General features: G+C 36.1%; 1 long non-coding RNA gene across 1 annotated transcript in view; it reads right to left on the reverse strand.

The window, feature by feature from the left end:
• LOC104669516 overlaps positions 1-17,062 on the reverse strand; it is an 87,614-nt gene extending 70,552 nt beyond the window's left edge. Inside the window, exons 1-2 of the long non-coding RNA XR_748999.2 lie at positions 16,981-17,062; positions 7,034-7,199 (exon numbers count right to left, since the gene is read on the reverse strand). This is a non-coding gene — a long non-coding RNA (uncharacterized LOC104669516). The remainder of the gene's footprint in view (positions 1-7,033; positions 7,200-16,980) is intronic.
• Between the last annotated feature and the right edge of the window lie 9,191 nt (positions 17,063-26,253).

A 26,253-nucleotide genomic window follows, 5' to 3' on the forward strand; every position in this document is an offset into this window, starting at 1 on the left:
CTTTCTTCTTTTTCTTTCTTTTTTCTTTCTTTCTTTTTCTTTCTTCTTTCTTTCTTTCTTTCCTTCCTTCCTTCCTTTCCTCTTCCTTCCTTCCTTCCTTCCTTCCTTCCTTCCTTCCTTCTTTCTTTCTTTTTTTTCAGCAAAAGGGTTTTGCTATGTTGCCCTGGCCTGGATTCAAACTCCTGCGTTCAAAGGACCATCCAGCATCAGCCTCCCTCATAGTAGCTAGGATTACTAGCACATCACTATGCCAGGCTTAGAAACTCTTTCTTAATTCTCTAATTTCAAATATCATTTCTGTATATGAATCATACATTTAAGTAATTTGTATACACAAATTCAATCACTTTTTAACATGCATTTGGATAAATATTAAATTAAGTAATATATCTAATATACGTAAATTTTTTAAAAACTGTATCTAACCCTATTTACAATTTATCAAATTATTTTAAACTTTTTGAACTACATATGCAATTGAATAGAGACAATTTTCTCAAACATTGCAAGCACCTAAGAAAGTAGTTCGTTGTTTAAAAAATTAAGGTCTTACTAAGCCCATAAGAACAAATATGCTAACTCAAGCATAAAGGTAGCATTTAGGCCGGGCGCTGTGGCTTACGCCTGTAATCCCAACACTTTGGGAGGCTGAGGCGGGTGGATCGCCTGAGGTCAGGAGTTCCAGATCAGCCTGACCAACATAGTGAAACTCCTTTTCTACTAAATACAAAAAAATTAGCTGGGCATGGGGGCGTACATCTGTAATCCCAGCTACTTGAGAGGCTGAGGCAGGGGAATTGCTTGAACCTGGGAGGCGGAGGTTGTTGTGAGCTGAGATTGCGCCATTGCACTGCAGCCTGGGCAACAAAAGTGAAACTCCATCTCAAGAAAAAAAAAAAAAGTATTTAAAATGTTCAAACATGTTAAAAAACTATCAGAATGCACATAAAATCAATGATTTTAAAATGTGGGTTAATTATCTTGAATATTCCAACATAAATAAGTTTTGTTTCTGGTTTGTTTTTAAATCCTGGGATGATAAATTTCCTCATTCATTATAAGGGTATTTATAGAGCAGCTTAGATACTTGACCTTAACGCCGAAATAGAACTTGGGTATGGGTGAGATTAATTGGTTAAATAATTGCCATTACACACAGCCTATTAATGAAAGTGACTCAAGAACAAAAGCAACTTCGAACTTAGATGTGACATCCAAGACTATCCCAGAGAATGACAGTATGACTAATTATTATGGTTTCATTTTTTTCTTCTATGTAAATTAGGTTTTCTAATAACCATGTCTTTCTGCTAGGACTTAATCAACCATATTGATTCCCATGTTTAAAACATTTTCCTTTCTATTGGAATAATCCACAATTAATATAACAATACCAATGGAGACTTGCATAAGTCTTCTGATTTTAATCTTTTTTTGTGTAAAAGTGTGTCATTATGAACAAGGAATACAGCAACACTTCAGAGTTTCCGACTTTCTCAACAAACATGTCAAGTTAATCAATATAATGTTATCTTCTAATGCACAGGCCACAAATGCATCCACTGCTTCTGAGGTATGAATAACATTTTATTTGTCACTGTAATTATTTTGGTAGCAAGCAAAGCTCCTTATGAAAAGAATTTGATGTTTCATGGAGTATATCCAGTGCCTTCATGTTGGAGATTTGATGAGAATAACTTTCTTGCTCACTTTTATAGCTTCCATTCTTAATTACATTATGAAATTTGTTACATTCTGTTCATGAATTTTGTAAAGGCCAAATATGATACAATTCACCCTTTCATTGTTTTCAGTTTTTAAAGATATAATTAGGACTTTTTAGAAGATTTTCTTCCTTACTTTTTCATCTTTATGTCTACACTTTCTTGTTCTTCTGCTTTTATTTTCTAAATATATCATAATTACTCTCATATTTCATCCCAACTATCCATAGAATTTTACAATTTTGTACAATCTTATTCAAAAGTGAACAAAGTTCAAAAATATTTTTAAAAACAAATACATTAAATGTAAAAATATACATTATTTATACATTTTTTAATGCTAAAACTAAGTTAAAATCAATATATATAGTAATCAATAAATATTTAAAATTAAGTAAAATAATAGAGTTGACATAACTATGTTTTAAAATTAAATTTCTTTATATATAAGAATAAAACTACTCACAGTTCTAATGTTCAAAGTAAAATATATATATATATAATTCATGCATGCTGGCCCTGTAGATGTATAAATTTAGTAGTTATAAGAATTATTTAATACCGACAGAATTCATTCCTGACAGTGTACAGCTACTGTAAAACCCACAATAAATCATGGGTTTATCCAAACTCTCAAATTGGAAGATAAAAAAAAGCAAGCAAATGTATAATTGACACTATTGAAAAATTACGTTTTGCTATACAGGAACATATTTCATTCCAGGTAAAAGAAGGAGGACCCGACAAGTTCACTAAGTCTGTTGCTATTTTTCCCAAATGCTTCAGTCTCTCCATCAATGTTAGAAATGAAGAAATCCACAACCCTTATGACCTTGAGATGCAATTGTTTTGAGAACTTAGGGCAAAACTTGTGAAGTGCTTCCCTGGAGCATAAACCATGTTAGTCACTGGAGCGATGCTATGTCAGTACTGAACATTGAATCCCAAAAGAAAAGATAGCAATGCACTGTGAAGTATTTTGAGGATTGTAATCGGTGAAGACTTCTAAAGAACAAACCCAAGGAGAGGCTCGTCTGTCCCAGGTTTTAGAGCAGTCACAAGGAATAGTGTTTACTTATTGACAAATATTTTCTAACTGGTTTGGTTTTCCCTTGCAAAATTCTCTTAGTAAGACAAAACATATCTTTATCTCACCCTTGGAGCTAAAGTAACAAATAAAGGTTAAGAAAAAAATATGAGAAAGTTACATTTAAAAGTATTAATTAGTCCAATACCACTAAAAATAAGTATACTTCATTTTCTATTTTGATTTCAGTTTGAGAGAAAATGTCACAAAGTTTAAAGAAAAATGAGTAGTAGGATTATTAATATATTGTTTTGAGACACAGTCTCACTCTGTTACCCAGGCTGGAGTGCAATGACACAATCTTGGCTCACTGCAACCTCAGACTCCCAGGTTCAAGTGAGTCTCCTGTCTCAGCCTCCTGAGTGCTGGGATTATGGCATTCACCACCACACCCAGCTAATTTTTGTGATTTTTCTTTTAGTAGAGACAGGGTTTCACCATTTTGTCAAGGCTGATCTTGAATTGCTAACCTCAAGTGATTCACCTGCCATGGTCTCCCAAAGTTCAGGGATTACAGACATGAACCACCGCACCCAGCCACAATTCTTTTAAAATCTTCATAATTATACTCATGGTCATCCATGAGTATCTTCATTTATGTACATAAAATATATACACATGAATATTTGTGAGTAAACAATTTATAACCTGATGATTTCTGTACATCTTACACCTTGAAAAATTATAATCTCTACCAATAACTATTTTTGATATCAGGCAAATAATTTAGAGTTTCTGTTTCTTCGTCTTTATAAAAAGAGTAATAGTCTATTATCATAATCATAGCATTGTACACAAATCAAAGCCACCAAAAATACACACAGCTATAAACCACTGGGTCAAAGAAGAAATCATTGAGACTAATGAAAATAGTAACATAACATATTGATGTGGTTTGGCTGTGTCCCCATCAAAATATCAACCTGAATTTTATTGCCCAGAATTCCAAAGTGTTGTGGGAGGGTCCAGAGGGGAGTTAATTGAATCATGGGGCTGGTCCTTCCCATGCTATTCTCATAATAGTGAATAAGTCCCTTGAGATCTGATGGGTTTATCAAGGGTTTCTTCTTTTGCTGCTTCTCATTTTTTCCCTTGCCACTGCCAGTAAGAAGTACCTTTCACCTCCTGCCATGATTCTGAGGTCTCCCCAGCATGTGGAACTGTAAATCCAATTAAACCTCGTTTTGTTCCCAGTTTTGGGTAGGTCTTTATCAGCAGTGTGAAAACAAACTAATACACATATGATATGCAGAAAAGTCTGTTCTAAAAGGAAAGTTTATAGCAATAAATACCTACATTAAGCAAACAAACAAAAAAATATCAAATAGAAAACCTAATGTTACCCAAAGGAATAAAAGAAAAAAAAAAAAAGCCTAAAGTTAGTAGAAGGAAGAAGATTACAAAAATCAGAACAGAAATAAATGAAATAGAGACTTGAAAGACAACAGAAAAGATCAAAAGAAAGAATACATCAAAAAATAAAATCATAAATAAAAAGGAGACATTACAACTCATACCACAGAAATATGAAGAATCATAAGAGACCACAATGAATAATTGTAAGCCAACAAATTGTATAACCAAAAGAAATGGATATACTTCTAAATACATTCAATGTACAAAGACTGAATTATGAAGAAATACAAAATATGAACACACCATTAATGACTAAGGAGTTTAAATCATGGCAAACAAAACAAAATAAAAAATAAATAACAACAATCAAAAGCCCAGCATCTTATAGCTTCATGACTGAATTCTACCAAACATTTAAAGAACTAATGTCAATTCTTCTCAAACTCTTCCAAAAACTTGAACAGGAGACAATACTTTTAAACTCATTTTATAAGGCTAGCATTATCCTAATACCAAAGCCAGGTAAGAACGTTACACGAAAAGAAATTACTGGCCAGTATCCCTGATAAGCATTGGTGAAAATATCCTCAACAAAAAATATTAGCAAACTGAATTCAACAGCACGTTAAAAGACTTATGCACTATTATCAAGTGGGATTTATTCATGGGAGGCGAGGATGTTTCACTGTATGTAAATCAACAAACAATATATCATATTAACAGAACGAAGAATAAAAATCATATAATCATCTCAACAGATAAAGAAAAAGCTTTTGACACAATTCAATATTCTTTTATGATAAAAACTCTCAACAAATTAGGTATAGAAGCAAAGTACTTCAACACAATAAAGGCCATATATGACAAGCTCATAGCTAACATCCTCCTCAGTGGTGATAATCTGATTCCTATAAAATTGGTAACAAGATGAGGTTACTTAGTTTCACCACTTATTCGACATAGTGCTGGAAGTCCAGTCAGAGCGATGAAGCAAGAAAAATAAATAAAAGACATTCAAATATGAAAGAAATTAAATGGTCTATATTTGTAGATGACATACTCTTTATATAGAGAAAACCCTAAAGGCTACACCAGAAAAGCTGTTAGAAATAATAAACTAACTCAATAAAGTTGCAGAATACAAACTTAGCATACACACAATCAATAGTGTTGCTATATACTAACAATAAACTGAAAAATGAAATAAGAAATGGCCTCATTTATAATAGCACAAAAAATACTTAGGAATAAATTTTACCAAGGAGGTGAGAGATCTGTATACTAAAACTTATAAAACATTGATGAAATAAATTGAAGAAGACACAAATAAATTTTTAAAACACTCTTTTAATGGATTGAAATTATTAATATTGTTAAAATTTTCAGACTATGTAATCAATAGATTTAATGCAGTCCCTTTTAAAATTCCAATGACATTTTTCACAGAAATAGAAAAAAAAAATTGCAAAATTTGAATGGAATGTGAGAAGATCCTGAATAGTCAAATAAATCATTAGAAAATGTTGGTTAACCTAGTTATCTCATATAATTATTGTGACTAGCTAGTCACACTAGATCATACTTCCTGATTTCAAAATACACAGCAAAATTCTAGTAATCAAAACAACATGGCACTGGCATGAAACAGACATGTAGCTCAATGGAATAGAACAGAGACACCAGAAATAAATCTACGCATTTATGGTGAACTAGCCTTCTACAAAGATGCCAAGAACACACATTGGTAAAAGATGGTCTCTTCAATAAGTGGTGCTAAGAATATAGGAAATTCACATTCAGAAGAATAAAATTGGACCCTTACTTCTAACCATATACAAAAATCAAATCAAAATGGATTAAAGATTACATGTAAGACTGGACACTAAAAGTTATAGAGGAAAACATAGGATAAAAGGTTTTTGATGTAGTTCTTAAAAAGATTTTTAGGATATGACCCCCAAAGACAAAGGTAACCAAAATAAAAATAGAAAAAAGTGATATTTCATACATCTAAAAGTCCTCTGCTCAGCAAAAGGAACAACCAACAGAGTGAAAAGGCAATCTGTGAAATTGCAGAAAATATTTGCAAACGATATGTCTGATAAGGGGTTAAGGAACTCAAATGAAAGATTACAAATATTGGCAAGGATGTTGAGAAGGTAACACTTTTACACTGTTGATGAGTCATGAATTAGTATAGTTGTTATGAAAAATAGTATAGAGGTTTCTCATAAGATTAAAAATGGAACTACCCATATGATCCAGCAGTCCCATTTCTGCTTCAAATGAATTGAAATAAATATGTCAAAGAGCCATCTTCTCTCCCATGTTCATTGTAGCTTTATTCATAATAGCTAGGATATGAAACTGATCTAAGTATCTAGGAAAAGACAAGTGGATTTTTAAAATGTAGGGTGTATACACATACACAATAGAATACTATTTAGACCTTAGTAAGAAAGGAATCTGTCATCTGTGACAACATGGATGAACCTGGAGGATATTATGCTAAGTGAAATAAATCAGCCTTACAAATAACTTTTGGTCAGATAGGAAGAATAGGTTCTGGGACTCTATCATACAGCATAGTGAGTATAGTTAATAATGATACACTATATTCACAAAAATTGCTAAGAAAATAGACCTCAAATATTCTCACCCTATACATACACAGAAATAATAAATGTGTGCATTACAAGATATGTTAATTAGCTTGATTTCATTATTATACGATGTATATAGTTATCAAAAATACCATAAATACAATTTTAAAGGTAATCTTTTAAATTTTAAAGGTAATGTTTAAAGGTTAAACATTAATAGAGATAAAAATACAAATCAAAATAAAAGTTAATAAGTCTCTCACCAGCTTTAAGGTCAAGGAATATCTTTTTCAATGACCTGGAACAATCTCTCTGAAGTGTAATCATCGAGGAAGATAGTACCCCCATTTCTCAATTTCTGGAATGGTAGGAGCTTAGCCTTGGGTGAAGGGGGCTGGTTCTCACTCCAAATTGCAAAACTACCTCTTGCTGTAAAAATGTGGTAATTTGTTTTTTCCTTTGAATAAATCCAATTAGCTAACACAGATGGTCAACTCAATTACCAAGTGAATTTAGGATCAACTATGTGTGACAAATGGTACTATCAAGTCCTCTTACTGAGGACTAGTTATTATTTATTTGGAAAATATATATGTAATGGATTGTACCTGCTTGAATATATAAAAGGGTGAAATTTCTTTGTTTGCAATCTCTTCAGCAAATTACCTATGTGCATCACATTCTGGTTTAATGCCTAGTCGGTAATATTTTTACTTTCTTTTTTACCTCTACAGAGAGGTTTTCAGAGTTGGGAGGATATTTTGTTTTCATTTTCACTAATAATTTTGGCAACAGAGATACAATGAGTTTTGCATTTTCTAAACTGAATGGTCCAGCTGAAGGTCTTGTGAGCACACAACACTCAAGCAAGATACCGTGAATTATTATGCCTCTCTTTCTACTCTGCACAATTTTGGAATACCAGCCAAATGAACCCCCATCTTAAAATTCAAGATTTTACTATTAAATAAACATCAATAATACAGGCTCTAATGTCTCATCAGTATTAATATACTTGGAAAATACAAGACACCAGAAATGCTGCCTGAAAGTGTGTCTCTTAAAGAATTAATAACTTTCTATTATATTTGAAAAAATGTATGATAATTCAATCTAGCAGTATACTGAAGATGGTTCTTCTGATTTGAATAAATTAAATGAATGCATTGAGGTTCATAGACAGGCCTTGTTACATAAGAATATGTTCTCCCATCGCCCAAATTCATAGGTTGAGGACCTAACCTCCAATGGGACTGTATTTACAGATACAGCGTAAAGAGATAATTAAGGCCAAACGAAGTCATAAGAGCAGAGTCCTATCCAATACGACTCATGTTCTTGTAATAAGAGGAATAAATACCAAGGATGGAAACCACAGAGAAAAAAAGGCCATGGCCACATGAGGATGCAGCAAGAAGACAACCATCTGCATGTCAAGGAGAGATGTGTCTTGAGAAACCAACCCTGCTGGCAACTTGATTCTGGATGTCCAGCCTCCAGAACTGTGAAGAAAATAAATTTTTGCTCTTTAAGTCACTCAGTCTATGGTATTTTGTTATGCAATCCCTAGCAAACTAATACAAATCTCATCTAAAACAAGTCAATCACTAGTATTTATGTGATGAATATTATTCCAAGAAAAAAAATAATTTGGATAGGCAAAAGGGAAAAAAGCAAAATAGAATAGAAAATGTGAGAATTAGAGGTACTTTTTCTTTCACAGAACACTTCTGACCCTTTTTCTGCAGTGGCTACTTCCCCTTTTCCCCTGAACATCTTGTCTTTATTCCTCATTACCTCAGAATGAGTCTAGGGAAGGGAAGTTAATGACCTCTTCGATGAATGGTTTCTTTCTGCTATGGTTTGAAAGTCTCCCTTCCAAAATTTGTGTTAAAATTCAATGGCCAATATGACAATATGAAGAGGTGAAGCCTTCAGAGGTGATTAGGCCATGAGGTTTTCTTCTTTCTGAATGGAATTAAGGTTTTTATAAAGGAAATTTCACTCAAACTTTGGCTCCTTTGCCCTTCTGCCTGCTGTCATGTGAGAACGGTGTTCCTCCCCTCTACCGGATACAGTAACAAGATGGCACATTGAAAACAGAGATAGCTATTGTCAGACAAACAAACCTGTTGATGCCTTGATTTTGGACTTCCTAGCCTCCAGAACTATGAGAAATAACATGCTATTCTTATAAATTATCATGTGTCAGGAATTTTGTTACAGCAGCATAAATTAACTAAGATATCTGTGTCAGGAGATTTTCCTGAAAAGAGGGATGAGGGAAAAATGTTATTATCTACTTTTTGAGGGCACAGGTTTGAGTGCCTCATGGTCAACTGTGATTTCACTCTATGTCTTAGCCTTGATTTCCCCTCCAAAAGTCCCTTATTATTCATGTACCATGAAGCTAGAAAAACAGAAGATATAAGGAGACCTAATCACGAAAATATGAGAACTTGAAGAAAAGGCTGTCTTTTAGGAAGACAACAGGATGGAGAGTAGCTGCACTTGTCAATGGATAAAAAGGCAAAGAGAAAAGATGTTAAACTGATAAACGTAGACACAGAAAAAGAAACCAAAAAGCTATATAACTTTCATTTCCTTTGTCTCAGAGAAAAACCTGCTTTTATTTGTCCTGCAAGCAAAGCTGATGCCCTCAAGAAGTTACTGAGGACTCCTTCATCTATATGTCTTCTTTGCAAGTTAATATTATTCATTTATATTTTTTTCTTTTTCTTATGCTTGAGAAGTTGAAGTAGTGCAAAGCAAACTCCTTTACAGCTTCACACATGGGGATGTGTACTGACTCCTATATGGCATTTTGTAACTAGTCAGCTTTGTTCCTTTGATGGAACAAGAACATTAGGATTCTAAAGATTCTCTCAGGGAGTTCTGGTGGACAAGGGAAGCTGATTTTCTGACACACATCTTCCCTTCCAATACACACACACAACTATGAAAGGACTTAATAGTTTAAGAGACACATTGAAAAGAGTTGCTAATAGCTGGAGTTGAACCCTTGCTGAGAAAGGTGAGGTAGAAGGTATAATGGTGTTCCCAGAAGGGGGGTGAGTCCCCTAATTCATTATCATTAATTATTCATTGAGACATTCGTACAGTTTATTGGCATAGATCCAATGGCAGATGAAGTAGCCTTCTGACCATAAATACCTTTGCCTTGTCTCTTTTGCAGGCTACAAAATAGAATTACAGAAAATGTAATAGGATACCAGGTGTAGAATATCACTTAAGTCTTATCAGTAGCTACTTGGTTTGGGTATCATCAAAAGAAAGACAAAGAAGAAAAAATGTTAAAGCTTACTGTGTTAATTGATCAATGAGCATTCTGTACTAAAGGGAATAATCTCTACTCTGGCCAATCTATAAAGGTTGAAAAAGAAGAATCCATGACATTGGAAAAGGAAGTATAGAAGTAGACTGGGGAGGATACAGGAGGCACAGGAACAAGGGAATTAAGGAAGTCCAGAAAGCTATGGAATCAATGGAAAATGACTTAAAATACATTTAGGGACACTCAGATGTGAGAATTGGTAATAGTGGTGCTACTTATCCTGTAGCTTTCTCAATAATTTCTCACATGCTTTTGGTAACAGATTAATACAAGTTGTTGGTATTTTATGTCTTTTTTTTTTCTCCTACTTGTTCTTTTTTCCCCCTAGATTCCCATACAGATAACTCCTCTGAGGATCTGAGGAACATGTGTTCTTACCTTGTCCTGATTCTCCTATACATCTTTTTGGGAGAGAACTGTGCAACTTAAAGGCTACCTTATTTTGTACTGTGAAGGAATCATCTCTGGAGCTCCTTGGGAAAAAAAAGTGATCTGATTTAGCTACCATGTGCATTTTGAAAGAAAAGGGCTATGTAAGAAGAGAGCATCTCACACTGTGCCAGAAAAACACTCCAAACTGAAAAAGAAAACAAAGTTTCACTTTTGGCTCTAGTGATACTTATACTTGCTATAGAACCAATAAAAAGTGTTTGTCAAAAGGGTAAGCCATGATCACGTGCAAAAAGGAATCTTTTACTGAGAGCTCCATTAAAAGGAATAAAATCAATTATTACAAATATCAGAAAAGCAAGGAATAAATTTTAAAAGGGCACTTACTTTGTCATACTCATATACTTACAGTAAAGAAGAAAAGTAAATTTGATAGAGATGGTTGCATTAGTCCATTCTCATGCTGCTAATAAAGACATACCCAAGACTAGATGATTTATAAAGGAAAGAGGTTTAATGGACTGACAGTTCATCATGGCTGTGGAGACATCAGGAAACTTAAAATCATGACGGAAGGGGAAGCAAACACATCCTTCTTCACATAGTGGCAAGAAGAAGAATGAGTGCCCAGCAAAGAGTGGTTATATAAGAAATCTCCTTATATAACGATCAGATTTTGTGGGAACTAACTTAATGTTGTGAGAACCGAAAGGGGAAAACCACCGCAATGAATCAGTTATCTCACCTGGTCCCTCCCATGACACATGGGGATTATGAGAACTACAATTCAAGATCAGATTTGGGTGGGGACACAGCCAAACCGTATCATTCCATCCATGACCCTCCCCACTCTCATGTTCTTAAAATTAAAAGCATAAGCATGCCCTTCCAACGATCCCCCACAGTCTTAATTCATTCCAGTATTAACTCAAAAGTCCAAGTCCAAAATCTCATCTGAGACAAGGCAAGTCACTTCTGCCTATGAGTCTGTAAAATCAAAAGCAAGTTAGTTACTTCGTAGGTACAATGTGGGTACAGGCATTGGGTAAATACACTCGTTCCAAATGGGAGAAATCAGCCAAATAAAGTGGCTGCGGGCCCCATAGAAGTCCAAAATCCAGTAGAGCAGTAATTAAACCTTGAAGTTCCAAAATGATCTCCTTTGAATCCATGTCTCACATCCAGGTCATGCTGATGCAAGAAGTGGGCTCCTACAGCCTTGGGAACACCAACTCTGTGGCTTTACAGGAAGGACATAGTCCTCCTCCCAGCTGCTTTCACATGTAGCTGTTGAGTGCCTGCAGCTTTTCCAGACACATGATGCAAGTTGTTGGTGGATCTACCATTCCGGGGTCTGGAGGATGGTGGACCTCTTCTCACAGCTGCACCAGGCAGTGCCCTAGATAGGACTCTATGTGGGGGCTCCAATCCCACATTTTCCTTCCATACTCCTCTAGCAGAGGTTCTTCATGAGGGTTCTGCTCCTGCAACACACTTCTGCATGGACATCCAAGCATTTCCATATATACTGTAAAATCTAGTCAGAGGTTCTCCAACCTCAATTATTGTCTTCTGTGCACCCACAGGCCCAACACCACGTGGAAGCTGCCAAGGCTTTGGGTTTGCACCTCTGAAGCAATGGCTTGAGCTATATGTTGGTCCCTTTTAACCACAGCTGGAGCAGAGGCTTCTGGGATGCAGGGTACCGTGTCTCAAGGCTGTGCAGACCACCAAGGCCCTGGGCCAGGGCAAGAAACCTTTTTTCTCTCCTAGGCGTCTGGGCCTGTGATGGGAGAGGCTGTCATGAAGGTCTCTGACATGCCATGGAGACATTTTTTTCCCATTGACTTGGGAATTAACATCTGGCTCCTAGTTACTAGTTACTTATGACCAGGCTTGGATTTATTCCCAGATTTTTTTTTTTTTTTTTTTCTATTGCATTGTCAAGCTGCAAATTTCCTGAACTTTTATGCTCTGTCACCTCTTGAACACTTTGCCACTTAGGAATTTCTTTAGTCAGATAATCTGAATCATTTCTCACAAGTTCACATTTCCACAGTTCTCTGGGTCAGGGCAAAATGCCGCCAGTCTCTTTGCTAAAGCATAGCATGTATGACCTTTATTCCAGTTCCCAAAAAGTTCCTCATCTCCATCTGAGATCGCCTCAGCCTGGACTTCACTGCCCATATTACTGTCAGTATTTTGGTCAAAGCAATTCAACAAGTTTCTAGGAAGTTCCAAACTTCCCCCTATTTTTCTGTCTTCTTCTAAGCCATCTAAACTGTTCTAATCTCTGCCTGTTACCCAGTTCCAAAGTCGCTTCCACATTTTCAGGTATCCTTACAGCAGCACCACATTACCTGGTACCAATTTACCCTATTAGCCTGTTCTCATGCTGCCACTAAAGACATACCCTAGACTGCATAATTTATGATGGAAAGAGGTTTAATTGACTCACACTTCCGCATGAAAGGGGAGGCCTCAAAAAACTTACAATCACAGCAGAAGGGGAAATGAACATGTCCTTCTTCACACGGTGGCAGGGAGTAGAAGAATTTGGTCAGGTGAGGTGGCTCACATGCCTGTAACCCTAGCAATTTCAGAGGCTGAAGTGGGCGGATCACCTGAGATTGGGAGTTTGAGACCAGCCTGACCAAAATGGAGAAATCCCATCTCTATTAAAAAAGCAAACAAACAAACAAACAAAAAACTACAAAATTAGCCAAGTGTGGAGGCACATGCCTGTAATCTCAGCTATGCAGGAGGCTGAGGGAGGAGAATTGCTTGAACCTGCCTGGCGGAGGTTGTGGTGAGACTGAGATCATGCCATTGCACTCCATCCTGGGCAACAGGAGCAAAAACTCTGTCAAAAAAAAAAAAAAAGAATGAGTGTCCAGTAAAGGGGGAAGCTCCATCATGAGAATTAACTCACTATCATGAGAACAGGATGGCAGAAACTGCCACCATGATTCAATGATCTCCACTTGGTTCTTCCCATGACAATGGGGATTGTGGCAACTAGAATTCAAAATGAGATTAGGATAGAGACACAGCCAAACCATATCAACGGTCAACCACTGATAAAAGAACTTAGAGAAGTAAGCATGTCTGTTTTGTTAATCCCTAAAGTTCCTCATCCTGCATCTCTTCTGTCTTTGATATTATTGTCTGCAAGTTTTTCTCTGTAATTAATCCACGTTCTGCATTTTCGTGCCTCCTCTTTTATTTCCTTTCTTCCTCTCTCTCTCTCTTATTTCTATTCTTCTAGCAGATGAACGTAAATTCTTTTTTGTTTGTTTGTTTGTTTTTTGTTAGACGAAATCTTGTTCTGTCTCCCAGTGCTGCGGTGCAATCTCAGGTCACTGCAAGCTTTGCCACCAGGGTTCACGCCATTCTCCTGTGTCAGCCTCCCAAGTAGCTGGGACAGCTATACAAAAATACAGGCACCTGCCAACACGCCCAGCTAAATTTTTGTATTTTTAGTGGAGACGGGGATTCATCCTGTTAGCCAGGATGGTCTCGATCTCCTGACCTCGTGATCCGCCCGCCTCGGCCTCCCAAAGTGCTGGGATTACAGGCTTGAGCCACCGCGCCTGGCCTGTACTAAAATTATTGTGTCCTTTTGCTTATGAAGGAGTTCAATATGAGATAAAGGATTCCACAGGGGTTTTGATTCTCCTACAATTTATCTAATTGTTTATAAAACAAACAAATGAACAGCAATAACAACCTCTCTCAAAAAAAGAAAAAAACACTCAGACAAACTTTTCCCACCAGAGACATCTATAGTTATTCAAATACAGATGAATTTCCACAGGCCTTAGAAACTAGAGAGCATGCAAAATTGAATACTTGGCTTTGGTACCATTGCATAAGGCCTCACTAGACAAACTGCGGCATTGCTGAACCGAGGAAAAGTATTGAGGTCATTGGTTGATAGCTGTGGGCCACAAAGTCCATTTTGCAGATGTAAGTAGATTACTACTAAAAAAAAAAAACAAAACAAAAAAAAAAAAAAAACCTTGGTTTTAGGGATTAGCACCGGATTGTAGAGAAAGGATTCCAGTTTTTTAGTATGAACAATACATCTCATTTGCATAATTCTCCAGATCCTTGGTTTTGCTCCCTGTAAAATGAAGTGCTTATGAAAAGCTGAAATTGAATATAGCTTCTTTCCCACCTTTGCAGATTCAAAATTTTGAAAAGTACGACCTGATTTATGTGATGTTTATGCTCATCTTTCATATTTAATAATGCTTCCTTATGGGTCATGCATGTGGAAAACAAGTGTCCTAGTTAAGGCTTCCCTTGCTGTAGTGACCTATCCTTTTTCTTTTTCTTTTTTCTTTTTTTTTTTTTTGAGACAGAGTCTTGCTCTGCCGCCCGGGCTGGAGTGCAGTGCCCGGATCTCAGCTCACTGCAAGCTCCGCCTCCCGGGTTCACGCCATTCTCCTGAGTGACCTATCATAAAATGATAGAAGCTTCTGTTTTGCCTGGAATTAAGTCTCCACAAGGAGAGAAGATGATAACACGTACTAGAGATGACTTTCTTTGGTTCTGGAATTAAAATGTATTTGTGTACGTTTTCAAAAGTATTCATAGCACTTTTCATAGTACAAAACATACGTAATGTTTTGAGTTTGTCAAGCAACAGCACAAATTAAAAAGAAAAGGATTTTTTACTTCCCTGAGAACTAAAAAACTCATAGAGAATTGATGGTTGATTTGTTCTGAACTTCACCATTGCCTGCTAAAATTTCAATAATTAATTTTGCTGACAGAGCTTCAAAAGCTGTTGATAAAACATAGAAGACTCAAAACTTAGAAGATCCACTTATACTACATTAAGAAACATTTTTTAATGTTCAAAAATATGCTTCACAAAGGGACTATGGGAATGATCTAACATAATAAGATTTGGTTAGAGTTTTTGATTTTATTTATTTATTTATTTTTTGAGAGAGAGTCTCACTCTGTCACCCAAGCTGGAGTGCAGTGGCACAGTGGTGCGATCTTGGCTCACTGCAACCTCTGCCTCTGGGGTTCACACCATTCTCCTGCCTCAACCTCCCGAATAGCTGGGACTACAGGCGCCTGCCACCACTTCAGGCTAATTTTTTTTTGTATTTTTAGTAGAGACGGGGTTTCACCATGTTAGCCAGGATGGTCTCGATCTCCTGACCTCATGATCCTCCCATCTCGGCCTCCCAAAGTGCTGGGATTACAGGTTTGAACCACTGCGCCCGGCCTGGTTAGGGTTATTAAGTCATCAACAAATCATCTGAAGAAGAGATGAATTTTAAAGTCACTAGACTCTGAGCCCGCATACCAAAAAAAGATTTTTTAAATACAAACATATTAGAGAGATAGGATATTTGTCAGCAGAATTATTTACAAGCTACTCCTAAGAAACCACAGGAAACGCTCTCTGAATAACTACCAGGAACCTTTTGGTAGTTGAATTTCATAGAACTACATGTAAAAGGTAAGAGCTTTGTCTGTTTACTGTGTGTATGATGTCTGGATGGCCTGAGGCCTTACCCTCTTCAAAAACAAAAATGAAACAAAACATATAAACTGATTTTCAGGAAATGGTAAAGACTCTCTTAAAAACCTTTGTTCTAACTTTTGGGATACCACAGTATTTGAATCAAACAGAAAGCTATTTTATTTGTACCATTGCCTAGGATTTATGCAGATGTGTGCTGATTTCCATAACCTATCATACACCTTATATTCCTCAGTCCTCCAGATAAAGTAGATAAATTAAATTTAAAAAAATAATTAGCTAAGACTCAGCTATGTACCGGGTTAAAATCTCCAGAGTTTTGTCATTAGTCTTTTTCCTGCTGCCTCTGCATTCAAGCACAGAATCTTTCCTTTGAACCCACATTTGGCAGGCCCATGAATTTCGGTCTAAGAACATGCCCTGTGCCTGATATAAGCAAATCCTCTTCTAACCGTTTCCAATGCCTAAAAGGGTTTATCTCTTCCCTAAAAACCCTGAAACTTAAAGATAGTAAGATCTGGAAGGACACGCCAGTGGAAATTGACTATCTCTGTGGACCAGGAAATTTCATCTACAAAAAGGTATTTCAGAAAGAAAATACAGTCACCATGTTGGGAAGAAGGCTTTCAAGTGCTGCTGATCACTCGTTTGGCTATCAGAGATTAAAACAAAATGAAACAAAGACCAAAACCAAAACAAAAGAGAAACAACTCAGCTGGAGTCATGCTTCCCTGTGGAGACAGCACCCAGGGAAGATTTGACTGTGGTTCTCACAAGGCCTTGAAATTCAAGTTTTCAAGAATAACTGATCTTGGTATTGAATTCAGATGAAGAGGTACTCTAGAGAACATATTACATATTACATTTTAGATGGTCTTGCTGTCTTATTTCCGGTAGGGTTATTCTGACTACTTTAAGATTCACATTTTACTAGGAATCAAAAGTAGTTACATGACCTTTTCTTTTTGTACTCCCAGTAATGGTTCTCACAGTCTCCTTTCCAGGTAGCTCAAATTGTCCTCCCAGCAGAAACAGGACCTGGAATTGTATAACCAACAGTTTTATTATTCACAGAGTAGAACTGAGACCATCTTCATTAATAATCATTTGATAGCAAAATAAAACTAATATGAATCCAAGTACTCAAGCCTAGCTATGGTTTGAATGTGTCCCCAAATTCCATGTGTCAGAAATTAAATTCCCAAATTTATGTGTTGTTTCTATTTGGAGGTAGGGCCTTTGGGATGTACTTAGTGATAGATGATGTCATAAGAGTAGGGACCCCATGATGAGATTAGTGGCCTTATAAGAAAGGGAGGAGAAATATCAGCCATGTAGTGCTTTCTACCGTGTTATGATAGAGCAAGATGACCTCACCAGATATAGCTCCTCAATCTTAGACTTCCCAGTCTCCAGAAATGTAAGAAATTGCTTTCTTCATAAATTACCTGATCTTAGTATTCTGCTATCTCAACACACAATGGGCTAAGACAAGCCCTACTTGTAAAACAACAAACAAACAAACAAACAAACAAAATTAACTGGCTTAATTGAAAACATAAAAATTCCAGTTAATAGAAAAATACAAACTTGGCATTGTAAAATAGAAACTACAAAAAAACAGGTCTACTTAACTAACTTTGTGATGTAACTTCTTTCCCATCTAAGTACAGATTGATACATGAAACTGAATTTGTTACTCATGAATATTTTGTTGACTATTATAATGTATAGCTATTGATTTAGATCCCATGCAAAAAAAAAAAAAAAAAAAAATACCCACAGAATAGGTTTGTCTTCAAGATGTAAAATAGTAATAGCTGTATACATTAAACACTCAAAGTTTAATCTGTATCTTTCAGTTTGTACCTCATAATAAGACTTTTTTTTTTTTTTTTTTTTTTTAACAGTCTTGCCTTGTCACCCAAACTGGAGTGCAGTGGCATGATTTTGGTTCACTGCAACCTCTGCCTCCTGGGTTCCAGTGATTCTCCTGCCTCAGTCTCCTGAGCAGCTACATTACAGGCACCTGCTACCACGCTCAGTTAATTTTTGTATTTTTAATAGAGTAAAATGTATTTTTTTTTTTTTTTTTTTTTTTTTGTATTTTTAGTAGGGGTTTCACCATGTTGCCTAGGCTGGTGTCGAACTCTTGACCTCATGATCCACCTGCCTCGCCCTCTCAAAGTGCTGGGATTACAGGTGTGAGCCACCACGCCCGGCCAAGACTTTTATATTAGATGGTGACCATGGATGTTACTGAATTGCAAAACTGAGAAAAGCTATTTAGGAAGATAGAATAATTACTAAAAGGCCTACGTAGTCATGTGCTGGATCACAACATTTTGTTCAACAGTGGATCATATTACAACGGTGGTCTCATAAGATTATAATGTACTTTTTTGTGTACTTTTTCTATATTTATATATGGTTAGATACACAAATACCATTGTGCTATAGTTGCCTACAGTATTTGGTAACATGTACAGGTTTGTAACCTAGGAGCAATAGGCTATCCCATATAGCCTATGTGCCATAAGAACATCCAAGTTTGTGTAAGTACATTACATTCTATGATGATCTCACAACAATGAAAAGGTGTATGCAAATAGGCTGAATCTGTTTGGCTATATAAAAGGGTGAGATTTCTTTCTGTCTGCATTCTCTTTAGTGGAGTGCCCGTGATGTGCATCATATCCTGGTTTCAAGCTTGTTCAATAATAACATTGCTTTTTTTCTCTTCTACCTCTGTAGAGAGGTTTTCAGGGTCGGAATAAGACTGTTTTTTTTTTTTTTTTTGAGACGGAGTCTCACTCTGTCGCCCAGGCTGGAGTGCAGTGGCCGGATCTCAGCTCACTGCAAGCTCCGCCTCCCGGGTTCACGCCATTCTCCTGCCTCAGCCTCAACAAAATCTAAGTTGCTTTAGGATAACAAAGGTAGCTTTCTGATGTTCACACCATCCCTGATATTGGGAAGTTAGATATTTCTTTTATATTCTACTCAAAAACATTTGTAAATCTAAAAACCTACTATACAGTGAATACCTTATGCTCTATGAACATAAATATGAATATGAAACAATTTTTATTTTTGAAGATATTTCTCAAAGCCAAAACGTAATTTTTCCTTTATTAAAGGATTTTAAAATTACTAAAATGTACTACCAGTATGCTTCCCATTTTCAACAAATTAAATTATGGAAGGACATAGTTGATTGTAAACTTGGAAAAAGATTTCTTTTGAATTGAAATATATATTCTGATATAATATTGTTATATTTAAAATCTTATAACCAAACTAATCTCTCATTAAAAATCCAATAGAAAAAAATTGAATAAAAGTAAGACATAACTAATAAGAATAATAGTGGATAATGGATAACATTGTCAACAAACATTGATTTAAAAGAAACATTCTTATCTGTATATTATATACTAAAATGTACTTTGTGTATACAGCAATAAGTTAGGTCTTGTGATATGTCTTTAAATTAGATTTCATTCCTCTTTTATTTATTCAAAATAAAGTAGCCCCACAATCTCTAGGTCTCTTTTTATAAATCCCATCTATCTCATGTATTTTCATGGTATGCTCTGAAGAAAAGACTGAAAGGAAAATATATGCCAGAAACCATTTGGTAGATTATATATTTGACTTAGATATGTGTATGAATAATATTTCCAATGAATTTCAATGTATTATAAGTTCAGAGAAAAGTGTTAGAATTTTAAAAATAAATAGCCTCTGGTCTCAACGTAATTTCTATAAGCTTGTGCTTCTTTTCCACTTTGTTTTAGTTCTTTCCTTGATGTTTCCAGATGACCTTTGGCAAGTAACTCAATTTTCTGTGCATTTTTCACTTTTGTCTAATAAGTATTTTCTGCTCTTCTTGAAGCAAAAAATCTTCTGCTAAATCTTTTCTTCATTCGTTCATTCATATATTTATTTTCAAGCTATTAATAATATACTTTAAATGCATATTATATACTCCATGCTTTCCTATGCACTTTCACATCTCTACTTGGGTATGTAATTTGCACTCCAAGTAATTTCCTAGCATTTTCCACTGTTACTCAAATAATTCGTGCTCACTTCTTCCTGAGGACATTCTGCCATTCCTTTTCTTCCTAAAATGAATTTATCCCTTTTCCTTACCAACCCAATTTTCATAAATTCTTAGTTTGATTCATTCAAATTCTCCCTATAAAAGCTTTATCAAAATCTCTAGACTTGCCATATCCTGTACTTTATGCTTTCACACCAACTTATAATTTTCTCAAACATCATTTATTAGTATCTTAATAAATTAATTATGTAGACAGAAACAAACTTTGATTTCTGTCTCTCCTTTTAGATTCCAAGCTTAAAAAGAACTTCTTTGGCTTTTTCATAGTTGTTAACATAGTGACATGCTTAGCACCTTGCATATTGTTGATAATCACTAAATGTATGACAAATAAGTAAATGAATATAATTATTTATATATGTCATATATATGTTCATGTTGTATATAAACATATTTTTATGTTACATATAACATATTTATACATTAATTATATATAAATTATACACACACAGAAACACACACACACACACAAACACACATATTAATTTAAAAGGGAATGTGACCATAGGATGAAAAATAAAGTCTTCAACTCTGTTTGAGCAATTAAGGGGGCACCTTCTAAGTATATGGATGAATCTAAACACAGTAATTGCTTTATTTTCTGAATTAAATATTTATTTTGCTAAGTAAACTATTTGATAGTTTTAACAAATAGATGAAGTCAAATATTTAAAGATAATTTTAATGCAGGCAGGATCTAATACGATAAAAGCTTTTCTTTCCTTACTGGGAATACTTGGGTCAACGATAGAAATAGATTTTTCACCCTACAAAACCACTGTAAGATTTTTAAATTTCTAGATAAGAAATAAGTGTAATGTACCCATCAGGTAATTCACAAATGACAAAATCACTGAGTTGGGTAAAATGTTTAAGCTCAATTTCTGCCAATTTTCATTTTAGGTAAGGGAAAATAACCCGCTTCCCTGAAAAGGACAGCATTTTACAAACGTCTTGGAAATGATTGATGAAATAGTGATAATTTACTTTCCTGAACATCCTTGGTGCATCATGAAGTGGATTGAAAGAGTCAAAATCTGAGAATTGGTTGGTGTTCATCTGGGATTTTGTGCCCACTGATGCCCTCCTGCCTTCTAACCTGTGACATCCCCAAATTTTCACATTTTGAAAGAACTTGGTTTGTTCTCTCTTGGTTGTATTACTTTACCAAATGAGAATAAACAAAAGGATTAACAATATAAGAAATAATATCTAATATATGTGTAGATAACAAACATATATTTAGAAAAAGTGGAATTATTACTAATCTTAAGAGCATGTTGAAGACAGCCAAATTCATGGAAGTGGTCAGTAGCTGAACCCATTTGCTTTATTAAGAGATGTTCTCTTCTTTCCCCTTTCTTAATGTTTCTGTTTCAGTTGTTTGTTCAATATTTTGTTGGCAGATTCATCTTCATTCCTCTTTTTTTTTTTATTCTTTTTTGAGAAGGAGTCTCACTTTGTTGCCCAGGCTGGAGCTCAGTGGTTCTATCTCGACGCATTGCAACCTCTGCCTCCTGCGTTAAAGCAATTCTCCTGCCTCAGGCTCCCAAGTAGCTGGGACTATAGGCACGCACCACCACACCTGGCTAATTTTTGTATTTTTAGTAGAGATGGGGTTGCACCATGTTGGCCAGGCTGGTTTCAAACTCCTGACCTCAGGTAATTCACCTGCCTCGGCCTCGTTCCCAAGGTGCTGGGATTACAGACGTGAGCCACCGTGCCCGGCCCATTCTCCTTTTAAATACAAATATTTTATTATCTTATTATTTCTTCTTTCCTTTTAAAGATTTTCTCTAGAAAGTGTTAACCATCTCTGTATTTTGAACCTTTATACTTTATCACTAATTTGTACCTCCAAAAATGATCTCCCTGTTGATACTTAACGTTAGACATTTAACTGTCTCATAGGTACCTCTTCTTGGACATTTTATAGTAGATCAAATTCATTATAGTAGTTCAAACTCAGTGATTTCTAATCAAGAATAGGGATTTTTAAGGCAGAAATAAAGTTAGGAAGTTATCTCTACTTTGGTACTTTGACATTTTGGACAGATGATTCTTTGTTGTGGGAACCTTACCTAAGCATTGTAGAATATTTAGCATATTTATCAGTGTATTAGCATTGGCTACAATTTAGCCAATATACTTGGCCTCTACCTGCTACATTCTACTAGTGCTCTTCCCTGACTTGCAATAATCAAAAATGTCTCTAGATACTGCCAAATGTCCCTCATGCATGAAAATCACCCTTAGGCAGGAATCCCTGATCATGATGACATAGAACTTTCTGCAGAAAGTAATACAAATAGAGATGAAGTAACAAAATTAAGAGGCATTTTGGAAGAAGACTCAGTGAGGTTAAAGATGGCATATATATGCAATTAAAAATAAGGAAGAATCTCAAGTTGTTTTCCAGGTTGGTTGTTACAAATGTCCTGAAATTTCTTATATTTTTAAATTTGTGTCTTCTATGCTTCTCTTCATACTATTTCCTTTATATAGATTTGTTTCCCCTTCCTGTATATTAATAAAGTTCTATTTATGTTTAAGGCCTAAATGATCTATCAGTCATCATCATTGTGACTACTTCCCCAGCCTGAAACTCTAACATAGAACATTTTGTTTGTTAAGCCGTTAGATATTATTTATTGTGATAAGTTTATTCCCCATGTCTTTAAAGATAGTTGTGTCACCTTACACATTCTTTCACAACATATCACACTGTATGGCATGTAATAAGTCTTTAAAAATGGTGAGTGATTTGCTTAGTAATAAGATACAAGAGAGTAACTTTTTTTTCAGAATGCACAGTTATCATCACATGTATTTGACATACATTAACATTAATATTAATTTTGAAATAATATGCTGACTGCAGTCTCCATGTATTTTTTAAACATTCTTTGAATAGACAAAGTAAAATATAGATGTAAATTATATTTTTTATCACAAAGTATTTGATATACAAAATAGTTATACTTTTATATATGGAAACTAGAAGTTTATCAAGTAACTCAATTAAACACAATGGATGGTCAAAAATGACTTTGAGGAAGGTAAGTGATTCTGTAAGAGAAAGAAATCCTGTTGTATCTGGAATTGGTGGGTTCTTGGTCTCGCTGACTTCAAGAATGAAGCCGCGGACCCTGGAGGTGAGTGCTACAGTTCTTAAAGATGGTGTGTCTGGAGTTTGTTCCTTCAGAGATCATTCAGATGTGTCTTCTTTCTAGTGGGTTCATGGTCTCGCTGACAGGAATGAAGCTGCAGACCTTGGAGGTGAGTGTTACAGCTCATGAAAGGTAGGAGGACTCAAAGAATGAGCAGCAGCAATATTTATTGCAAAGAGCAAAAGAACAAAGCTTCCATAGTATAGAAGGGAACCAGAACGTGTTGCTGCTGTCTGGCTCGGACAGCTCGCTTTTATTCCCCTATCCGGCCCCACCAACATCCTGCTGATTGGTCCATTTTACAGAGAGCTATCCATCCATTTTGACAGAGTGCCGATTGCTGCCTTTACGATCACTGAGCTAGACACAGAGTGCTAGACAGAAAAGTTCTCCAAGTCCCCCCCAGGTTAGCTACATACAGAGTACTGATTGGTGTATTTACAAACCTTGATCTATACCCAGAGTACTGATTGGTGTATTTGCAAACCCTGAGCAAGACACAGAGTGCTGATTGGTGCATTTACAATCCCTTAACTAGACAGAAAAGTTCTCCAAGTCCCACTAGATTAGGTAGACACAGAGCACTGATTGGTGTATTCACAAACTCCCAGCTAGACACAGAGTGCTGATGGGTGTGTCCACAATTCCTTAGCTAGACACAAGGGTTCTCCAAGCTAACCCACTAGGTTAGCTAGATACTAACTACTAAGATAACTGATTGGTGTATTTACAAACCCGGATCTAGACACAGAGTGCTGATTGGTGTATCTATAATCCCTCAGTCACACATAAAAGCTCTCCAAGTTCCCAACCCCCACCCCCACCCCACTCAAGAGCCCTCCTGGCTTCACCCAGTGGATCCCAGACCTGGATCATAGGGGAGCTGCCCACCAGTCCCACACCATGCACCCGCACTCCTCAGCCCCTGGGCAGTCCACAGGACCAAGTCCCTGGAGCAGGGGGCGGTGGTCGTCAGGGAGGCTCCGGCCACATGGGAGCCCACTACGGGGTGGTGGTGGTTAAGGCATGGCGGGCTGCAGGTCCTGAGGCCTGCCCCAAGAGGAGGCAGCTGAGGCCCGGTGAAATCGAGCGCAGCGCCGGCAGGCCAGCACTGCTGGGGGATCCCTGGCGCACCCACCGCAGCTGCTAGCCCGGGTGCTAAGCCCCTCACTGCCCTGGGGCTGGCAGTGCCAGCTGGCTTGGAGTGTGCGTCCCACTGAGCCCGTGCCCATGCCCTCCGGAACTCGTGCTGGCCTGGAAGTCCCAGTCCCGGTTCCCACCAGCGCCTCTCCCTCCACACTTTCCCAGCAAGCAGAAGGAACTGGCTCTGGCCACGGCCGCTCAGAGAGGGGCTCCCACAGTGCAGTGGCGGGCTGAAGGGCTCCTCAAGCTAGCCAGAGTGCATGCGGAGGCTGAGGAGGCCCCAAGAGTGATGGCTGCTAGCACATTGTGCTCTCTCACTGTTTGACACGAATTAATATCATTTTCTTAAAGTTACCTGTTAGATCAGAGAACATGGGCTTAGACTCAAAGGAGATTAAAATATTAGGAGAGTCTGTTTTAAGCCTAAAATTTCAATCTATAAATATTCTTTTCAATTGTCTAGAAAATATATGAGTGATTATAATTATACTTCAAAAACGTCTCTATGAAATTAAGTTCAAAATTTTAATAAAAGTGTTATACTCAGAATAAAGAATTAAAATGAACTTTGAGAGCCAATGTATTTCAAAGTAGCTGTTAGAAAATTTTGTATGTATGTGTCTGAATCAAGTAAATTGTGTTGCTTCTATCTCTTAAACACTATCCCTGCTAGGTTGTTGTAAATTATTTCACTAAGATTGAACTTCTTTAATCAAAAAAAAAAATATATATATATATGCTTTTCACTTGTAGGAGAGTACAATGGTATTTTGAAGTTGTATAATTTATTCTAAGAGAGTCTAAATTTTTAGTTTAATAACTCTTGCATTTTTAAAATTTAAAACACAAATAAAATGTGATTTTTATTGTGCCATCAAACAATTCTGGATTATCAATATATATCAAGTGGTAGAAGATTTTACATTGTTTAAATACCAAAATTAACTTAAGAAAAATAAAAATATGAATATTTAGATGTCTATTTTGTTTGCAAGACCTCAAAAACTAACTTGGACATTTATACAGAATTGGAAAAATGAAATGATATAATGATTTTTTTGTAGGAAAAAAGTCTTCTATTTGCTACTCAGACACGTTATTTAAAATAATTAGATAATTGAAAATGAAACAGTATATATTTGCATTAATGGTTAAAAATAATTTTCTCTTGCCAGTTAAGCAGAACTTTATTTTCCATTATGCAAACGTAGTTTTTGTTTTCTGTACTCTATTCATCTGCCTCCACATAAAACTCACTAGGTAAAGTTCAACATACAGACTTTAAAATCAGTCATAATTTTTTTTTTTTTTTATTATACTTTAAGTTCTAGGGTACATGTGCATAACGTGCAGGTTTGTTACATATGTATACTTGTGCCATGTTGGTGTGCTGCACCCATCAACTCGTCAGCACCCATCAATTAGTCATTTATATCAGCGTAACCTCCCAATGCATCCCTCCCCTACCCCCCTCACCATGATAGGCCCAGTGTGTTGATGTTCCCTTTCCGAGTCCAAGTGATCTCATTGTTCAGTTCCCCACCTATGAGTGAGAAAACATGCTGGGTGCTGGGTTTCGTGTTCTTGTGATAGTTTGCTAAGAATGATGGTTTCCAGCTGCATCCATGTCATAATATTTTTATCTCTGCTATGGCAAATCTAAAAGCTGCCTTGCCTTATAATCACCCTCTTCTACTTTTTACATTTCACTTTACCACATATTTGATATTTGTCATCTCGAAACTACCGGGATTCACCAGTTGACAGTTTCTTTTTAATTAAGATTGCAG

This window comes from Rhinopithecus roxellana, chromosome 2 (genome assembly GCF_007565055.1).
Source record: "Rhinopithecus roxellana isolate Shanxi Qingling chromosome 2, ASM756505v1, whole genome shotgun sequence".
Classification (NCBI taxonomy): Eukaryota; Metazoa; Chordata; class Mammalia; order Primates; family Cercopithecidae; genus Rhinopithecus; species Rhinopithecus roxellana.